This window comes from Mastigoproctus giganteus, chromosome 2 (assembly GCF_048544385.1).
Source record: "Mastigoproctus giganteus isolate SK-2022 chromosome 2, ASM4854438v1, whole genome shotgun sequence".
Classification (NCBI taxonomy): Eukaryota; Metazoa; Arthropoda; class Arachnida; order Uropygi; family Thelyphonidae; genus Mastigoproctus; species Mastigoproctus giganteus.
The window spans coordinates 79,923,920-79,942,733 of NC_143576.1; the positions used below are offsets into that span (position 1 = coordinate 79,923,920).

Consider the following 18,814-nt stretch of genomic DNA (forward strand, 5'->3'; position numbering starts at 1 on the left):
AACAGCTTGACAATTTTGGGTTGCAGAAGCATACCTGGTTATGCTTGCAGCAAAAATGGACACAGTCTTCTCTGGTGAGAACCTGAAATTATTGGTCATAGCCTAGGAATTAAGATGGTCAATGGCTTGTTACATTTGTCTTTCAGTAACCCTCATGTTGCATGATTAAGAAAATATGCTGAACTCATCAACATAAAGTGAACTGTTTACAGCTGGAGGAAGTTCTTCGGTAATGGAGTTTACTTTAATGGAAAAAAGCATAACATTTAAGACAGATGCTTGCAGTATTCCTTGTTCTTGGCAAAAGGATCAAGAAAAGGTGGATTCTAGTTGAACTGGAAAAAACAGAGGGATAAAAAAAAAGTGAATAAAAATGGGAAGGTGAACTCTTAGACCCAGGTTACAAAAGATCTTTTAAAATCCCTAATCTCCACGTTGTGTCACATGTTTTTTCCATGTTAAAGAAGATGGACACCAGGTGCTCTCTTCTTAGGAATGCAACTTGAATAGATGTTTCCGCTCTAAGTGGTCCAGAGTGGACTTGTTCCTTTGGACACCACACTGGAAGTGGGAGAGAAGGTCATTGGATTCTAACTACTATAAAAGTCTAGCATTGACCATTCTATCCAATATTTTGCACAAATGGCTAATCAGAGCAACAGGATGGTAATTTAGGATCCTTTCTGGCAAAACCAAGAAAAGTTACTGCTAGGTGTCTGGAAACTGCTCTCAGAAGAAGATTCTGTTGTATAGGAAAAGCAGATGGTCCATGAATTTTGGTGAAAGGTGTTAAATCATTTCATAATGGATGTCATCTGGTCCAATGGCACTTGCCTTCGTATAAAGGTGACAGCTGTTTTCAGCTCACAAATCATAAATTGCTAATCATATGGGTAAACACTCTGATGCAAAATTCAAGACATCTTTTTCAATTTTGTATTTAAGGACCAGAAACTCTGGGGAATAAGATGATGTTTGTTGAGATGTTAGAAAATGTTTTCTGGAGAGCGCTGGATATTGTAGCTGAGTCTGCAATAGTACATCCAATATATTCCAGAATGAGCTGCAATCCAATATATTCCAGTGCTGAGTATTTTCCCTTCATTTTCCAGATTTCCCCCCCCCCCCAGACTACTTTAGGGCTAGTCACCTGGGGTATAGAAAATGTAAAACAAATCCAAGACTTTACCTCAATGCTTCAGTGTGTGCATAGTTAAAACCTATTACATTAGATGTGATGAGATATCGTCGGAATACACCATTGGCTTTGTTTTGAACCCATTATTGCTGCTGTGCACTCTGAATTCAACCATGGTTTGGGAAATGGTAGAAACCGAGTGGATGTTTTTGGAATTGCAGCTACATGGACATCACTATGAATTTTGCAGGGTGTACATGATTGCATCACTGATGCAATCATGTACATCCAGACTGACATAGTGATGTTCTAGTCAGCCTGATTAATCTTTCAAAACAGTAACCTAAAAGGAAGATTCCACCTCCCAAATAAGTGAAGTAAAGAGAGAAGGGGAGCAGATAGAAAGATTAATTACAAAACACATGCGGGTAGACAGTGAAATAAGGTGGCTGTTCCCACATTTAGAAGGGACAGTTCATTGTCATTGAGCATATGCCCTAAGACTTACTGCATTAAATTGATGTTAGCACTATTCCACAGGGTGTTATGTATTGGACACTGCTCATCATAGACTAATGTTATTAGTGGAGTCCTTCAGAGTTCAGTGTTGAGTCCATTGTTGTTTTCTGTATTTATAAATGATATTGATGATGGTATATCAGGCTTAATGTCCATGTTTGCAGACAATATGAAGGTTGGCAGAGTTGTTAAGGACACTAATGACAGTACGCTGCTGAAACAGGATCTAGAAAAGTTGAGCGGATGGGCTGAGAGGTGGCAAATGAAGTTTAACATTGACAAAGGAATTTTATTACATATGGGAAGCAGTAATCCCAGAGTAACGTATCAACTCGCTGGTACTACACCGACAGTGGTTGGTTGGTTGGTTGGTTGTTGGGTTTTATTGGCGCATTAGCAACTAAGGCTATAATGCACCAAAACCAGGTAATATATAAAAACTTAAATTTCACTGACCTAATTACTTAGGTCACCATGTCAAGATATAAAATAACAAAGGTATAAAATGTAGAAAAGATAAATCAATAAAGAAATAACAATAACATGTCAATTTTAAATACAAGTAAAAACCTTTATTGATTTAAAATAGCTAAAAACAGCAGACACATTGTCATTTATCGGATAAAATCTGACTGAGTGTATACGGCTCAGTCAGATGATTAAAAGCAGTAAAACGGATATTGCTAAAATCTGGACAGTCAATTAAAATGTGTCTGATTGATAAAATTGTGCCATAGGACTCACACATAGGAGGATCATCAGCAAAAACGAATGAGTCAAATGACTATGTCCTATGCGGGTCCGGACAAGAACAACTTCCTACTTAAGATTCCTGCGTTACGGTTGCCACGGTTCAAATACAGGTTTATACAATATAATTTATTTGTAGTCTGTCTATTCCACGAATCCTGCCACTGGGAGTATATCGTCTGGTGTATTATTTGCCTGTAGTCTGTACAGGAAACTGACCGGCAGAGATTATTATTGGAACTTGCTGATTTGGCTGCAGTGTCAGCCAAATCATTTCCCCTAATCCCAATGTGGCTGGGAATCCAGCAGAAACGGATATCATATTCACGTTCATGGAGAAAGTGAATCTTCTGCTGAATGCAAGACAGAACTGGATGAGAATTATATCTTACAGTTATTAAAGCCTGTAACACACTGAGAGAGTCGGAATATAAAGTGAACCGTTGGTATTGGCATTTACTAATGTGATCCAAGACTAACTCTATAGCATGTAGCTCTGCATTAAATATGCTGCATTCAGAGGGAATCTGCTCCAATGTAGTGGTGTCTATAAAGACAGCAGCAGATCCCACATATGATTTCGACTTCGAACCGTCTGTGTAAACTGGCGCGAAGTCAGAATGTTCAGCTCAGTGTGCTGAATAAAGCTGCAGGTAGACAGATGATGGAGTGTCCAACTTTCCGCAATTTCTAAGGGACACGTCACATGCTGGAACATGAGCATGCCAGGGTGGAAGGGGTTGCTTTAGTGTTTGGGCAATCTTGTCTATCTTGATATTAAGTTCTTTGAGTAGCTCTAGGACACGAATACCAAAAAGGACGATTGGCAGTCTTACAGGTGTTGTACAAATTTTTCCATCGTGGCTCAAAACTGAATGGCCATGTAGAATGGTCTGGCAGGGATTGCAGTTTTAAAGCGTACATTAGAGACAACTGCTTACGTCGAAGCGATAACGGTGGTTTGTTTGCTTCGATGTATAAGCTCTGGACAGGAGATGCTCGATATGCTCCAATAGCGATACGGAGAGCCTGATAATGGACAGGATCCAGCCAACGATGTACACTGTCTCTGGCCGAATTGTATACCAGAGACCCGTAATCTAGTCTGGATCGTACAATCACATGGTAAATGCATAGTAGGGTGCATCGATCTGCACCCCAAGATGTAGAGGGGGGAGGGAGAGAGAGAGAGAGAGAGAGAGAGAGAGCGCAGAATATTCAGACCTCTTGTGCACTTTGTGCGGAGTTGACGGATGTGATCCAGAAAGGTCAGCTTTTTATCAAATATGAGTCCCAAGAATTTTGTGTCCACTACTACTGGAATAGCATTTTGTCTAAGCCTTAATTCAGGTTCAGGATGAAGATTACGCTTACGACAAAAGTGTATGCAAACGGTCTTCTCCGGAGAGAACCTGAATCCATTAGCAAGTGCCCAGAAATTAAGGCAATCAATAGCTTTTTGCAGTTGTCTTTCAATAACCCTCATGTTGCATGACTGACAAAATATGCTAAAGTTGTCAACATAGAGGACACTGTTTACAGTTGGAGGAAGTTGTTCTGTGATGGAATTTACTTTGATGGCGAAAAGTGTGACACTTAATACTGATCCTTGTGGTACTCCCTCCTCTTGGCTGAAGGAACGAGAGAGTGAGGATCCCACATGAACTTCGAAAGATCGATTGCCTAAAAAGTTTTTAATAAAAATGGGGAGATGCCCTCTAAGACCAAGGCTATGCAAATCTTTTAAGATGCCAAATCTCAAAGTTGTGTCATACGCTTTCTCCATGTCAAAGAATATAGACACCAAATGTTCACGTTTTAGAAAAGCATCCCGGATGGATGTTTCCAGTCTAATAAGATGGTCCAGAGTGGACCGGTTCCTTCGGAAGCCACGCTGGATGTTGGAGAGAAGTCATTTGATTCTAAATACGATATTACATGAAAATTAACCATCTCTCCAGGATTTTGCACAGACAGCTAGTCAGAGAAATAGAACGATAATTAGTAGTGACTTTTCGATCCTTTCCTGGCTTAGCAAAGGCAAGAACGATTGCCTTGTGCCAGGAATCCGGAAACTGTCCTTCAATAAAGATTCTGTTATATAGAAGGAGCAGATAATCCATAGATTTCAGTGAAAGATGCTTAATCATTTCATAATGGATGCCATCTGGTCCAACAGCAGTTGCTTTGAAAAGAATAAGAGCTCTTTTAAGTTCCTATATAGTGAATGACCCGTTGTACGGATGGACGTTCGTAATCTTAAAATTAAGTGCCTGTTTTTCAATTTTATGTTTCAGGACCAGGAACTCTGGGGAATACGAAGATGTTCTAGAGATGTTAGAGAATGCTTCTCCAAGAGAATTGGCTATTGCAGTTGGATCTGCAATAATGCATCCATTTATAATCTAGGATTGAAGAAGGGTGGGATGTATATTTTCCCTTCATTTTCCGGATTTTATCCCAGACCAACTTAGTACTAGTGGACTGGGTAATTGATGAAGTAAAACAGATCCACGATTACTTTTGACTCTGATGGCGGATGTAGTGTGCTTTGGCTCGTGCGCGTTTAAAGGCTATAAGGTTGGTCGTGGTAGGATATCGGCAGAATATCCCCCACACTTTGTTTTGAGCCTTTTTTGCTGCTGTGCATTGTGAATTCCATCAAGGTTTGGGAAATGATGGAAACCGGGCAGATGTTTTTGGAACAGCATTTGCAGCTGCTTTGAAAATAATTTCTGTGATGTACGTTACTGCATCATTGAATGAGGGTACTGAGGTCAAAATTTGCCTGATGTTGGAAGGCAGTTGAGTCAGCCTGATCAATCTTCCACAGTGGTAACCTGAAAGTAAGACACAGTCTCCTACCATGTAACGAGGTTATCACAGGGAAGTGATCACTTCTGTATGGGTTCTCCTCCACTTCCCAAGTGAGTAAAAAGAATAGAGAAGGGGAGCAGATAGAGAGATCAATGGCAGAAAAAGTACGGGTAGGCATGTGGAAGAAGGTGTCTGTTCCAGTATTTAGAAGGGAAAGGTCATTGCCATTTAGCATACTCTCTATGACTCGTCCCCTTCCATTGATGTTAGCACTACCCCCCAGGGTGTTATGTCCATTAAAATCCCCGAGAAGTAAGAAATGGAGAGGCAACTGCGTTACAAGATCATCAAGGTCTTCCTGGGAGATGTCAGTCCCAGGTGGCAAATAAATAGAGCACACGGTTAATAAAAATCCCACTGTAAGGCGAATTGCAACAGCGTCTATGCTGGTTGTAACTAGCAAGCGCTGAACTGGGGTCTGGTTGCCCACAAGGATAGCCACTCTTCCATGAGCAGGACCATCTGCAATTCTATCCTTACGAAAAATTGAGATGTTATGCATGGTGTGATCATCATTTGCCTTTAGATAAGTCTACTGCAAGAAAAAGCAAACAGGCTCGTGCTTTTGCAGGAAGGACTTGATGTCATCAGTATTTCGCCGGAATCCACGGCAATTCCATTATAGGAATTTAGCCATTATATTGGCTTGGTGGGTCCATCAGGCGACTTCTGAGGTGCTGAGGGCTTACTTTTGTCAGTCTTGGATTTATCTTTTTTGGGGAAGAATGGACGCTGTCCCGTGTCCATTTCTTCCTCCGCAAAGAGTTCCAAGACTGATTCATCCGGTACCTCCTTGTTCTCTACATCCATTGTTTCTGGTATCACGGGTGACTCTTCTGAACTTTTTGGCTTTTCTTTACCACTTGGTTTTTGTAGTGGTGGAGCACTAGGAGGTACAGATATAGGAGTGGCAGCTGATTGTGTTTTTTTGGTGGGCTTTTGTGAACTCAATAAATAGCGTGCAATCGGAGTGAATGTCTCTCTTGGTGGTATAGTCATCTCAGTTTGTGTTCCGATAGTGCACTTAGCAGAAACATTCTGGGCATATGAAGGTTTCTAGCTATTCATTGGTTGGATACGTTTTATGGCCTCTGGGTAGGAGATATTCAGCTCTGTTTTCAGTTTTTGGATTTCTTTTTCATCCTTCCACCGCTGGCATGCTCTAGAGTAGGCGGGGTGCTCTCCTAGGCAATTGACACAGATCGGTTTTGGAGCTGAACATTCCTTGCTCACATGGTCTTTAACACTACATCAAGCGCAGGCAGGGTTACCACGACAAGGCCGTATTTTTGGTATATAAAACACCGCAGTGGGTTTGGGATATAAATCCTCATTGGGCAGTTTAGATAGCCTGCCTTGATGGAATTTGGAGGCCATGGGGTGTTAAACATGAGGAGAAGAACTCGGGTAGGGATGAGATTCCCACCCTTCCGTATCGATATTCTCTTGACAGCTGTCACTCCTTGGTCTTTTAATTCAGAGCAGATCTCTTCTTCAGAAACATGAAGAAGGTCCCACTCTGATATAACACCTCGTGAAGAATTCAGAGTTTTGTGGGGGGTTACGGTGATAGGTATTCCCCCTATGGATGTAGAGTTCAAGATTTCTACAGCTTGTTTTGCGCTGGAATCTTCAACCAAAAGGTCACCAGAACACAATCGTGTAACGGATTTTGGTGAACCTGCCAACCCTTCTAATCCTTTCTGGATAAAGAAGGGTGACATCTTTCAAATTGACTGCTCTCCGGTGGAATGGAGAATGAGGAAAAGCGGTGTCACTGATGGTGGTGTATCCTCAGTCCTGGCTCTTTTGCAGAGGTGTTTCCTGGGTCATCATCTCGATTAGGTAGGGGCCTTGTTGGGGCCCCAGAAGAATTTGAATTTATTATACTCATAGGAGTAAAATAAAAATTTGATGCCCTAAGTACCTCACCCACCACAGAGCCCTACGAGGGGACGCCCACTCGTGAACTAATAGGTACTGTGTACACGAATGGGACGCCAAGTTAGCTTAGGAGCACCATACCCACGTTTCCAATAAGCCTTGATCTCGTCCCAGGACCAAAGGAAGGGAGACTTATTAGAACGCAGTTGACCCTAGCAGTAAGAACCACCCGCCGATTGATCCCAGTCGGGCCAGTCCGGGACCACCCGTCTTGTCGAAGAAGGGGCCAAAGTGGTGTATTAAGGCTGGACCCCTCAACCACCAGGATACCCCTTTCCGAATTCCACAGGTCACGGCTGCACACACCGGATTCCCATGATGTAACCCTGGAACCAAGATATGGGCGTTAGTCCCAGTGATGCTAATCTGGAAGCCCAGCAGCATCACTGGGAGGTCCCCTCACCATGTACAGGTGCCCAAGTCGAGGGGACTGACAGTGGTAGAGAATGAAAAGGACCTGGGGCCAATTATGCAGGCAGATATGAAGTTTTCTGAGAAGTGCATACAGTCTGCAAGAGTAGCTCATGGTGTCTTGTCACTGATATACAGGAATTTTTCTAGCAGGGATAAGGAGGTGATTATCCCCTTGTATAAGGCAACAAAGGGTTGCTCTTAAGAAGAAAGGCTTACGTTTTGCAAATTACAGTGTCTGGAGACACTGTAATTTGCAGTGTGGCGAGGTGATCTGATTGAGGTGTATAAAACCTTGAATAGTTTGAGCAAGCTCAATGCTGATGGGATTCTTCCTCTTGCTCAGAATAATCACCTGAGAGGGCATAAATTCAAATTGAGAAAAGAGTTGTAGGACAGATGTGCAGAAGTTTGCTTTTAGCCAGCAGGTAGTTGGTTGGTGGAACAGACTTCCATCTTTCGTTGTGGAAGTTGATAGCCTAAATATATTTAAGGCTGAACTGGACAGGTATTTGGAATGAACAGAGGGGTGAAATAGGAGCTTTTTTTTTTTTTTTTTGGCTGATACTGCATAAGCTTGCTTTCTTGCATCGTATGCCTCTACTAATGCTAATGTCCATTAAAATCCACAAAAAGTAAGAAAGGTGGGAAGAAACTGCATAACAAGATCATCAAGGTCCTTGTGGGAGATATCAGTCCCATGTGCCAAATAAACAGAGCAAACTGTTAAAAAGAACCCCACTGTAAGTCGAATCGCAGAAGTTGAAACGGGATCTGGTTGCCTATGAGGATAGCATGAGCAGAGCCATCCACAATTCTATCCTTATGAATAATAGTAATGTTACGCATGGTATAGTCATAATTTGACTTTATATAAGTCTCCTGTAAGCAAAAGCAGGCTGGTTCATCCTTCTGCAGGAATGCCTCCATGTCTTCTGCATTTTGCAGAAATCCATGACAATTCCACTGTTGGAATTTAGCAATCACTTGAGATTGGTGGTTCCATTGATCGGCTTCCAAGAAGCTGAGGGAATACTTTTCTCAGTATTGGATTTATTTTATTTTATTTTTAATTTTTTTTTTTTTGGGAGGGGAGAGGATTATGGATACTGACCTCTGTCCATTTATTCCTCCACAAAGAGTTCCAAGACTGTCTTTTCTGGTACAGTCTGTCCTCGTATAGCACGATAGTTGCGTTCCTAGAAAACCTCGTGCAATGCAAAATCGTGCAATATAAACAACAGGCCCTATGGGAAAAGTGGGGTTAGGTGCCGACCACCCAAGATTGAACACACATTTGGAACCAAAACATTACCAAACACAATAAATAATCGGGTAATTTTAATCGTTATAAAATACTTACGTATTTTATAACGATTAAAATACGTAATAAAAATAATATTATATTATAATAAAGTATTTTTTAATACTAAAAAAGTATTTTTTACGAATAAAATACGTATTTTATTCGTAAAAAATTTATTATATTAAATAAAATAGTCGTAATAAAATACTTATGTATTTTATAATACGTAAGTCGCAATAAAATATTGCTAATGCTTTTGCTTCTATTGTAAGCAAACTTGCTTTTTGTTTGATTTTCTATCCAAACAGATGACAGCCGTTCCATCTCTTCCAATTCTTGTGTCTTAATCTAATGGATTTTAATTACACTTTGAGTTGTTCCCGCTATGAAAGTTGTTTTTATTTTCTCCGCATTCTTTCTAATTCTCGGCGTTGCCTCATTTAGGTCTGTAGCACGTGCAATATCACATGGTCTTTCATTTCGCTCAAAGCGTTTCACAATTTCGTATTTTTTCTCTATCGACAGAAGAGGACTGGCCATAAGCCTTACCCAGGAAATCCCGGTGGGCCGGAGGCCGGTGTGATTTGATTTTGGCCATAAACCGTAGTATGAGGCCACTATAAATTTTCCCGGGTAAGAATTTTTGACCCAGTCCGCCTCTGTTTATCGATATTGCTTTTTCTTTTTTTTTTTCTCTCTGAATCTGCAGTGTCTTCGCCAGGACGCTTCCTTTTCACACCTTTTAAGTATTTTACTAATTTTTAGGGAATATTATGCACAATTACAAAACGAGGAGGCACGCTTGATACACAGAAACAAAGCTGCGCGCGTGTAGCAACTGAATAAACAACACCGTAAAGGCCGAGATACACTATTAACACCTCACATTTTACTAAAGCACATTTCTGGGGGTTACTACCATAAAACAATTTTCAGTTGCGTTTCTGCTAGTGGAATCTGTTATAAACTGGTAGTAAACTCCATCTAATTGCATTTGCGATTATACCGATAGCTGGAATTGTGTTGATTTTTACGTTATTATGGTGAAATGTGTTTCCCCTTCACTGATATAAAACACATAAATACATTTTCAGACTCTTCTTCATTGCTATCGTGTTGCGTTCAGTTGGGGTGATTACGCGTTCGACTGCCATTTCTTGTAAACACAAAGGCGAATCGTGTATAAGCGAATTCGGTTCGTGTTATATAAGATATCGTTCCCCTATTTATAAATCGTGTATGATCGAATTCGTGTAATGCAAACACGTGCTATACGAGGACCGACTGTACCTTCATAATTTCAATGTCCATTGTTTCTTGTACTGCCACTAGCAGTTGGGTTTCCTGTTCTGTTTGTTAGAGTACTGCCCAATTTTTGTAGTACTGGGATACAAAGAGGTATCAACAGTGGAGTGGCAGCTGACTGAGATTTCTATGCTGGTTTTTCTGAACTCAGGAAATAACAGGTGATAGGTGTAAATGACTGTTTTGGTGGCACAGTCATTTTAGTTTGAGTCCCAATAGAACATTTCTTGGCAACCTTTCCAGCATATGTTGCTTTATTGCTATTTACTTGTTTAAATGCTTTTTTGGCCTCCTGATATGAGATGCTTAAAGTCATTGTATTTCTTTTTCTTCCTTCCACCTCTGGTGTTGACTTGAGAGTATTCAGTGATCTCCTTCGCAATTAATACAGGTGACTTTTTCTTTACATGATGTCATTCCATAGTACTTTGCACCATATTGACCACATGCAAAGTTACCATGGCAGGCCATTTGGGAATGTTCATAGGGGTTGAAACATATGGACATATTGTGCAGTTCAGACAACCAGCTTTGACCTCATTGGAAGCCTTGGTATATTAAAAGTAAGGATGATGTTTCTAGCCAGGACCTATGTACAAACATTTGCTTTGAAGCTATCACTCCTTGTGATTTTAGTTGTAAACAGATGCTTCCATAAGATCCCATTCAGACACTTCCATAAGACCCCGTTCAGAGAGCATGCTTCAAGATGAGTTCAGTATCTTGTGGGTGTTACCATAATTGGCATTCCCCCAATAGAGCCAGTTCAGAGGAGCCATTCTGAGTATTTGTCACACTTAGTTTTGATAAAGATATTCCCAGAATGTAGCTGTTTTACTGATTTATGGGAGCTTGCCAACCCTTCAGGATAAAGAAGGCGACATTTTCTCTATAGGTTTTTCTCTGGTGGAATGGTGTAATAGGTATCAAGGTGTAGGACCTGATATTGTTTCAGTTCTGGGCCTCTTGGCTGAAGTGGTGGCGGCTGCTTCTGTTTCATTATTTTCTGGTGCGGACCATGTTGGAGGCCCCAGAAAAAAAAAAAAAAAAAATTTGATTCATAAGGGTTTAATTTTTGGTTCATAGCCCAGGCTTCCCATCAACCATGGAGCACAAATAGGACACCCACTACCAGGCAAGCACTAAATGTGCTGGGGAGTGGGACAACAGGGCTACCCAGACACTAACTGCACCTCTGCCAGCATGAATCCTGTCTCTTGGCCCATGAGAGTAGGGGGATGGCATTGATATGGTTGACCCTAGCAGACAAGCCCAATTGGTGATTGATTGTGGCAGAGCCATCTAGGACCACCCATCTTGTTGAAGCAGGGGGCCAAAGTTGTGTGTTGAAGCTGGATCTCTTCAACCAACAGATCCCCTTTTCAGGGTTTCCATGGGTTGCAGTGCATGGCAAACATTGGTTGGTCCCCTCAACCAACAGATCCTCTTTTCAGGGTTTCCATGGGTTGCAGTGCATGGAAAACAAGCTAGATTCCTATGGTGTTAGCCTGGAACCTAGGGTGTGGCCAGTGGATCCTAGTGATGCTAATCTGAAGGTCTAACAAAATCACTCACCACGTACAGGTACCCAAGTTGAAGGAACAGTTGTGAGGAGATCTGATTGAGGTAGTGAAAGCTTTGAATGACTGAATAAGCTCAATTATGACAGAATAATCCTTACTCTTTATCATACTATGCACATGAAGAAGCACAAATTCAAATTGAAGGAATTGAAGGATGGATTCTTTAAAGATGTGCAGAATTTTGCCTTCTCTTCAGTTGGCAGTAGCTAACTGTTGAAACAACAGTTAGCTACTGCCAACTGAAACTTCCATCTGGTGTTGCAAAGGTGGGCAGTTTCAATAAATTCAAAGAAGAACTAGACAAACTGTTAGGGGGGGGGGATGGGCAGGTGATATGGGAAGTGTTGGTTTATTTTTTGTTCTTTATTTTTATTTATTTATTTTTTTGCTGCTGCTGTATAAACTTGTTTTCTTGCTCATTAGGTTTAACCATATTTTTATCCTCTTCCCCAAACCGTAATTTTCAGTCTCACTTAAAAATTGCCCCCCACCGAGAGAAACTAATAATTTCCATGATTTCTACTCAATTTACAAAAATTGAAACTCCAATATACATAAACAGAAGTATATTCTTTGATTTCCTACCTTTAGCGCTCAGCAAAAACTATTAATTCACTCTAAAACAGCAAAAATGTACGATCACATTTCAATTGATTAAATTTTGATGTCGGCAAAACAAGATTCCAAGCTTTGAAAATAAAATGCGTTACAGCATTAGTTCAAAAATTCGAGCGTCAGCTCGGCGCCTCTGGCTAAAACGAACCAACACACGCGGAGAGATAATTGACTGGTCAAGCTTACATTATTAGCGTTACCAAGGTAATCCAAGGAGAAAATAAAAAAGTAAACAACTTTCGTAGAAAACAAACAGTTGAACATCATTACTTGCGAACAATATTTTGCATGGCGCTTTCACAATATTTTGCTTTACTGCTTTTTGCAATGGTTGTATTAAAGAATTGTGATGAATTGGTTTTGAAAAACTAAAATATCGCATTTCCTTTCTTCAATGTGTATTGTATCTACTAACAAAAAATCAAGGAAGTTCATCTATTGTAAACCACAGCGAAAACGGAAGAAGAAAAAAAAAGTGTCGTAAAACTGACCACTACAATGCGCATTTCATAAAAAAAAAGTTCGCTTTATTGTAATTGTTTTTTGAGGACTATTTTCTGAGTACGGAAACGGCTTTTCCTTACAATTGTGTAAAAACTCTAATTTTCATCATCTGAACTCAACTAAGACAAAAGGATGGTAAACTTATATTCCGGACGACCGCAAAGTCGGAGAATATTGAAGAAAGGAACGATATTTTTGTTTTTCAATACAGATAATCAAGCTTTTTTTATTTATTTATTTTATTTATTATTATTTTTTTTGCATTTTTACTTGTACAGATGTTTTATTGTGGACACTTCCTTCGATTGGAAAACATCAGTAGTCGTCCTTTTATTGTACCTAAAGTAATTTGTTATGTTGGTGGAAACTGTTTTTGCTCCTAATTGAAGTAACGCTTTCGAATTTTGCCCAAGTCGATTTTCTGCACGTATTGAAAATTAGAAGGGCAGTAAAAGAGTTGATAATTGATGCCATTGGTGGGCAGCATTCAGATGAACAAATTTTTGGTTTATACTCCGGGATGACCACATGGTCAGAGTTCCCAAAATAGAGAGAGAGAATACAAGAAACCGCACGGCATTTAGCAGTCACGGACTTGATTGTGTGAAATTGCTCGCCATAAACCACAGCAAAACAAGAGAAGTGATGGGGAGAAAATCTGTTTTTCTTTTTATTACAGCTCTGAACAGCAGATGACCGTGGATTTATTTGTCTTCTGTACTAAAACAGAATTTCTCCCTTTGCGATGACATCACAAAGTGTAACAAGCAAATATTTTCTAATCGATACTTTTTGAGCAGCCATTAGCCGCAATCTGTTAGCTTTGTATTGTTAGAAATCTTGCATTTTTGTGAAGAATACATATTTCAAGAAATAACCCGTTATTCGTAGCGTATAATTTTTTTTTTCTTTCCTTCGATGCACCAGTTTTTGAAGTTTATAACGCAGCTATAAATAGACATATTTTCTCGAAATTTCGTTCGAAGATCAAACCCAGTAAACTGCTGTTCCGATATTGTTTACTAAAATCAATTACAATAAAGCAAACTTTTTTTTATCAAATGCTTATCAGTTTTACACCAGTTTTTTCCTGTTTCCAACATGAATTTCCTTGATTTTCTGTTCTAGGAGCAATACACATTGAAGAAAGGAAATACGATCTGTTCGCGCTTCAAAAAACAGTTTCGATAAAACAAAACAATTGCAACTGTTTCGCTTTATCGACTAACAGTAGCTTGCCCGTGTCCTTTTTTATTTTCTTAGCATCCGAAGTAGCCGCGCGGATACATAAAATGCCGTTTAGCCCTCTCTCAATGTAGCTGTATCTAGGAAGTGTGACGTAACTGCTGGCTTCTTTCTCACACCTCGCTCCACGAAAACAATTTCACTCTGTAAACAGAAACTCCCGCTCCAAAACATACAAACGAATCAGATATAGGGTTTCATAAGCCATAGGTTAATTCGGGTGGGGTTAGAAAAATAACAGAAAAAGGCCTTAAAAAATACGCACTTCATGTCCATTTTTGTCATTTGCGCGAAATTCAATAGAAATTTTTGAAAATTGAAGTGGGAAAATCGAAGAAAACAGTTCTGGCTTCAACTATAGCGAATTTCAGCTGTGTCCATAGAATAAAAATTATAGAATTTATTAATTGACCTTTGAACTGGGTCCACCAAACCCGAGGAGATAAAAATACAGTTTTAAGCATCTATGAAGATCAGATTTGAGAACAGACTGAACCCAATAACTTTAGCACCCAGTTCTTCCTTCTTTTTCAAGAGGAGTGTTTCCATTTACGATGGGTTTCCTCAGCCTACAAGTTATTTCTTGTTAGGAATTTTTTCTCGCCATAAAGTGCAGTTCAAGGTGTCTTGGTCGGTTAAGCCTCGGGCTGTCATGCACTTCCGTACTCCATCCATCCATCCATGTCCTCCTAGGTTTTCCTCTTCTCTTTCTTCCAGGAGGTATCCATTCCAGGATAGCCTTTGGATATCTGTTTTCTTGCATCCGTTTTACATGTCCATACCATGTTAGACGGTTTTCTCTGATGGTGTCAATAACAGTCTTTTTCACTTCCATATTTTCCCTTATGTCTTCATTCCATTTTCTGTCTCTTCTAGAAGTTCCTGCTGAGCATCTCCAAAAATCCATTTCTGTGGAGAGCGATTTGTTTTCCGCTTGCCTATTCAATGTCCAGGTTTCCGCTCCATTCAATAGAAGACTTTGTACAATCGTTTGAAATATACGTTTCTTTGTTTTATTTAGGTTATTTTTGCTCCACAGAACAGCGTTTAACATGCCGATAGCCTTTCTGCCATCTGTAATTCTCTTATTGATCTCTGCTTGGGATGATTCATCACTTTGTAAGATTGATCCCAAATATTTGAATTTATCGACTTGTTTGATTTTAAAACCTGCAATATTCAGAACGTGTCCTGGCCCTGAAGACAACATTCCAGTCTTGCTAAAATTGATTTTTAGACCCCATTATTTATATTCCTCAAACAATTGACGACATGCATATTTTGCATCTTCTAAGTCTTGTGCTATCATCACCTGATCATCTGCAAAAAGTAAATTGTGAATATAGGTGTTCTTATTAATCGGCAATCCCATTTTATTACATTTTTTTGACCAGGATCTTAGGCAGATGTCGTTATAAATTTTGAAAAGTGTTGGTGACATGCAACAACCTTGTAATAAGCCTTTGAAGTGTCAAATTCAGGTGACAAAGCTGATCCCACTTTAATTCTGCATCTATTATTCCTGTAAATTGCCTTAATAATGTTAATCAGTTGTCTATCAATATTTGCCTCTTTCAGTGCTTCCCATAAGAGTTTTCTTGGAACACTGTCATATGCCTTTTCAAGATCAATGAAAATCATAAAGATTTTTTTTCCTTTTGATTGGCATTTTTCAAGGATCTGTTGTACTGTTGAGATATGATCTATACATGACCTCCCAGCTGAAAAACCACTTTGTTCTTCTGATACCTCGATTCGGGCTTCTAAATGGTTCCTGATCCATTTTCCAAGGATCTTTAACAGCGGGTTCAAGACACATATTCCTCTGTAATTTGAACAGCTTTTCCGATCGCCCTTCTTATAAATTGATGCAATATATCCTGTTATCATTTCTTTCGGTATTTCTTCTCCTCTCAGTATACTATTTAACAGTTTTTGTATCAGAACAGCCACTCCTCTTCCTCCATATTTCAGAAGTTCCATGTAAACTCCTCCAGGTCCAGGTGATTTGCCATTCCTTCCTTCCTTTAGCAGGAGTTCCACTTCCCTAACAGAAACGTTTAAGCCCGAGTCTTCTACACCAAAATCCTCCATCGTCTTGAACTCTTCCCGGTCTTCTTTTAAAAGTCCTTCTTAGTACTCCGTCCAGTCTTTCAAAGGTATTAATTGCAAACCAGCATTGTGTTTATTCTGTTTTCTCAAGTCTTTAAGGACCTTCCATGATTCCGCTGATTGCTTGAAGCCCAATTTGCTATTAATAGTTGCGCATTTCCTTTCTCATTCTTCATTTTTCACTTCTACTACCAACCAATTGGCTATTTTCTTTTTTTCAACATAAATGTTCCTATATGCATCATTCTCATCACCCAACCATTTCTGAAATGCAAGTTTCTTTTCCTCTACATCAGCTCTTACTTTCTCTGTAATACAGGTCTTTTTTGGTCCTTGGCTCTTCTTTTTGCCTAGGATTTCATGAGCTATTCTTTTAACAGTATTTTTTAAATATTCGTAGATTTCTTCAGTATTACCTTTTATCTCTATATTAATTGCAGCATCCAGTCTTTGGGTGAAGTTGTTTCTAATGCTGTCATCCTGGAGTAGGTCAATGTTAAATCGATCCACTTGTAGCATTTCTCCTTCCCTGCATTGTTAGTTATCCACACATATTTTCATAATCCAGTTCCACCTCAGTGTTGTTTTAACAAGAAAATGGTCAGATCCACTTTCAGCTCCTCTATAAACTCTGACATCTTTCAATACATATGTCTCTGAATGTTTTGAAATAATATAATCTAAAACTGATCTAATTTGTCTTGTCTCCTGTGACCAAGTATATTTATGGATATCCTTATGTTGGAAAAATGTGTTGTTTATTCTCAAGTCGAACTGTTCACAAAGATTGCATAGTCTATCTCCGTTGTCATTCCTCTCTTTCTCTCCAAATCTTCCAATAAATTTGCTATTTTGTTCAGTTCCTACTCTTGCATTGAAATCTTCCATTAGAAATATCTCTTTGTTCTTAGGAATTTTTTTCTATTAGTTCTCTCAGATCCTCCCAAAATTCATCCTTCAAGGTATCAGCGGTGTCATTAGTCGGGGCATATATTCCCAAAATACACATTTCTTTCCTGTATATTTTCAGTTCCAATGAGATCATTCTTTCATTAATAAATTGCCAGTTTTTGATGTTGTGTCTCAATTTCGTTTTAACAGCAATAGAAACTCCTGCTTTTGCTCTTTCACTCTTATCAACTCCACTCCAAAAATGGTAGTATTCTCCCATTATTTCCTCTCCACATCCATTTTTCTTTGTCTCTGATAACACGGCGATGTCTAACTTGAATTTTTGCAGTTCATCCGAAAGAAAGTTTCTTTTAGTTGAAAGACCTTGAATATTCCAGCATCCCAAAATCATAGTCCTTTTCCGTTTGCCGAGTCGTTTCAGAAAGTGCAGTCCACTTTCATTTTCACTTGTAGGTCGTTTAGCATTTGTGTATTTTTTACACTGAACGAGGAGCCAGCCCGTTGCAGCAACCCCCAATCTGGAGGGCCGAGGTATCTCTCCTAGTCTGGCCCCTACCCTTTAACCTGTCCGGCTTGGGAGGCCCTACCAGTAGCTAAGCTACCGCCGAATTTGCTCTCCGGGCATCGGGACACGCAAGCCCCCCCACCGACAAGGTGGAGAATACCATCGGGGGAGTTCTTCCTCCATGCTGCTAACATGCATAATTTGGTTCAAACATAGGGCAAACTATTAAGATACCATGGAACAACAACAGGAAGTACCTCATCTAGTTTCATTCTTATCCTAACAGGTGCATTATAATAATGTCAACTGATGGCTAATAAGGTATTCTCAGTAAAATATAAAATTTCCTTGTCAATTATAATGAGGTATTATGGATATTAATAAGGAAGTGGGACGTGAACATATTCTACATAATCGAACACCCCCCCCCCCCAATTGCTAAAAAGTGTCTATCCAATCCTTCTGCCTTGAACTTTGTTGAACTTTCTATCACAACTATCTCATGGTAGTTAAGGTAGAAATTTATTCCAAAGATCAACAATATACTGCTCAATGGAAGAATTCAGGAGATCTGATCTCCTGTTATTTCCCATAATTTTACATTTGTGCTCTTTGTAATAGCATGCACATCTCTCCCTCACGTAGGATAGAAACACAACCTGTAACATTTGTGTTTGACACAGTATGGTTGTAAAAAAAAAATATATATATATAATAATAATAATAAAAGTCTAATACAGCAAGTATAACCTTTATCTAGTATAAGTTTGGAGTCATCGTGTATGGTAATTTTCCTTATATGATGCCCTTCAATTTTAAGGATATTACTGGAATTCCTTAAGTGAAAATAATTAGAATTACTTTTTTTTTTAATATTCTTTCAGTGGCATGGTGTGCAGGTATATCAAGAACTGGAAATTGTTCAAATAAGAGCACCTACACCTACATGGAGTGTAGCCTTTAAATTCTTAAAGAATTAGACATTTCATGGTATTTCCTGTACTACTACTACTTCTTCAGTGAGCTCCTATAATGTTTTAGCATGTGAGGCTAATAGTATTATAAGGACAGCATCAGAGGAGTTCAAT

At 39.4% G+C, this 18,814-nt stretch overlaps 1 protein-coding gene across 1 annotated transcript in view; it reads right to left on the reverse strand.

Moving 5' to 3' along the window:
- The window catches only part of LOC150089359 (NBAS subunit of NRZ tethering complex-like), a 1,057,261-nt gene that overhangs the window by 315,773 nt on the left and 722,674 nt on the right, over window positions 1–18,814 (reverse strand). The window lies entirely within an intron of this gene.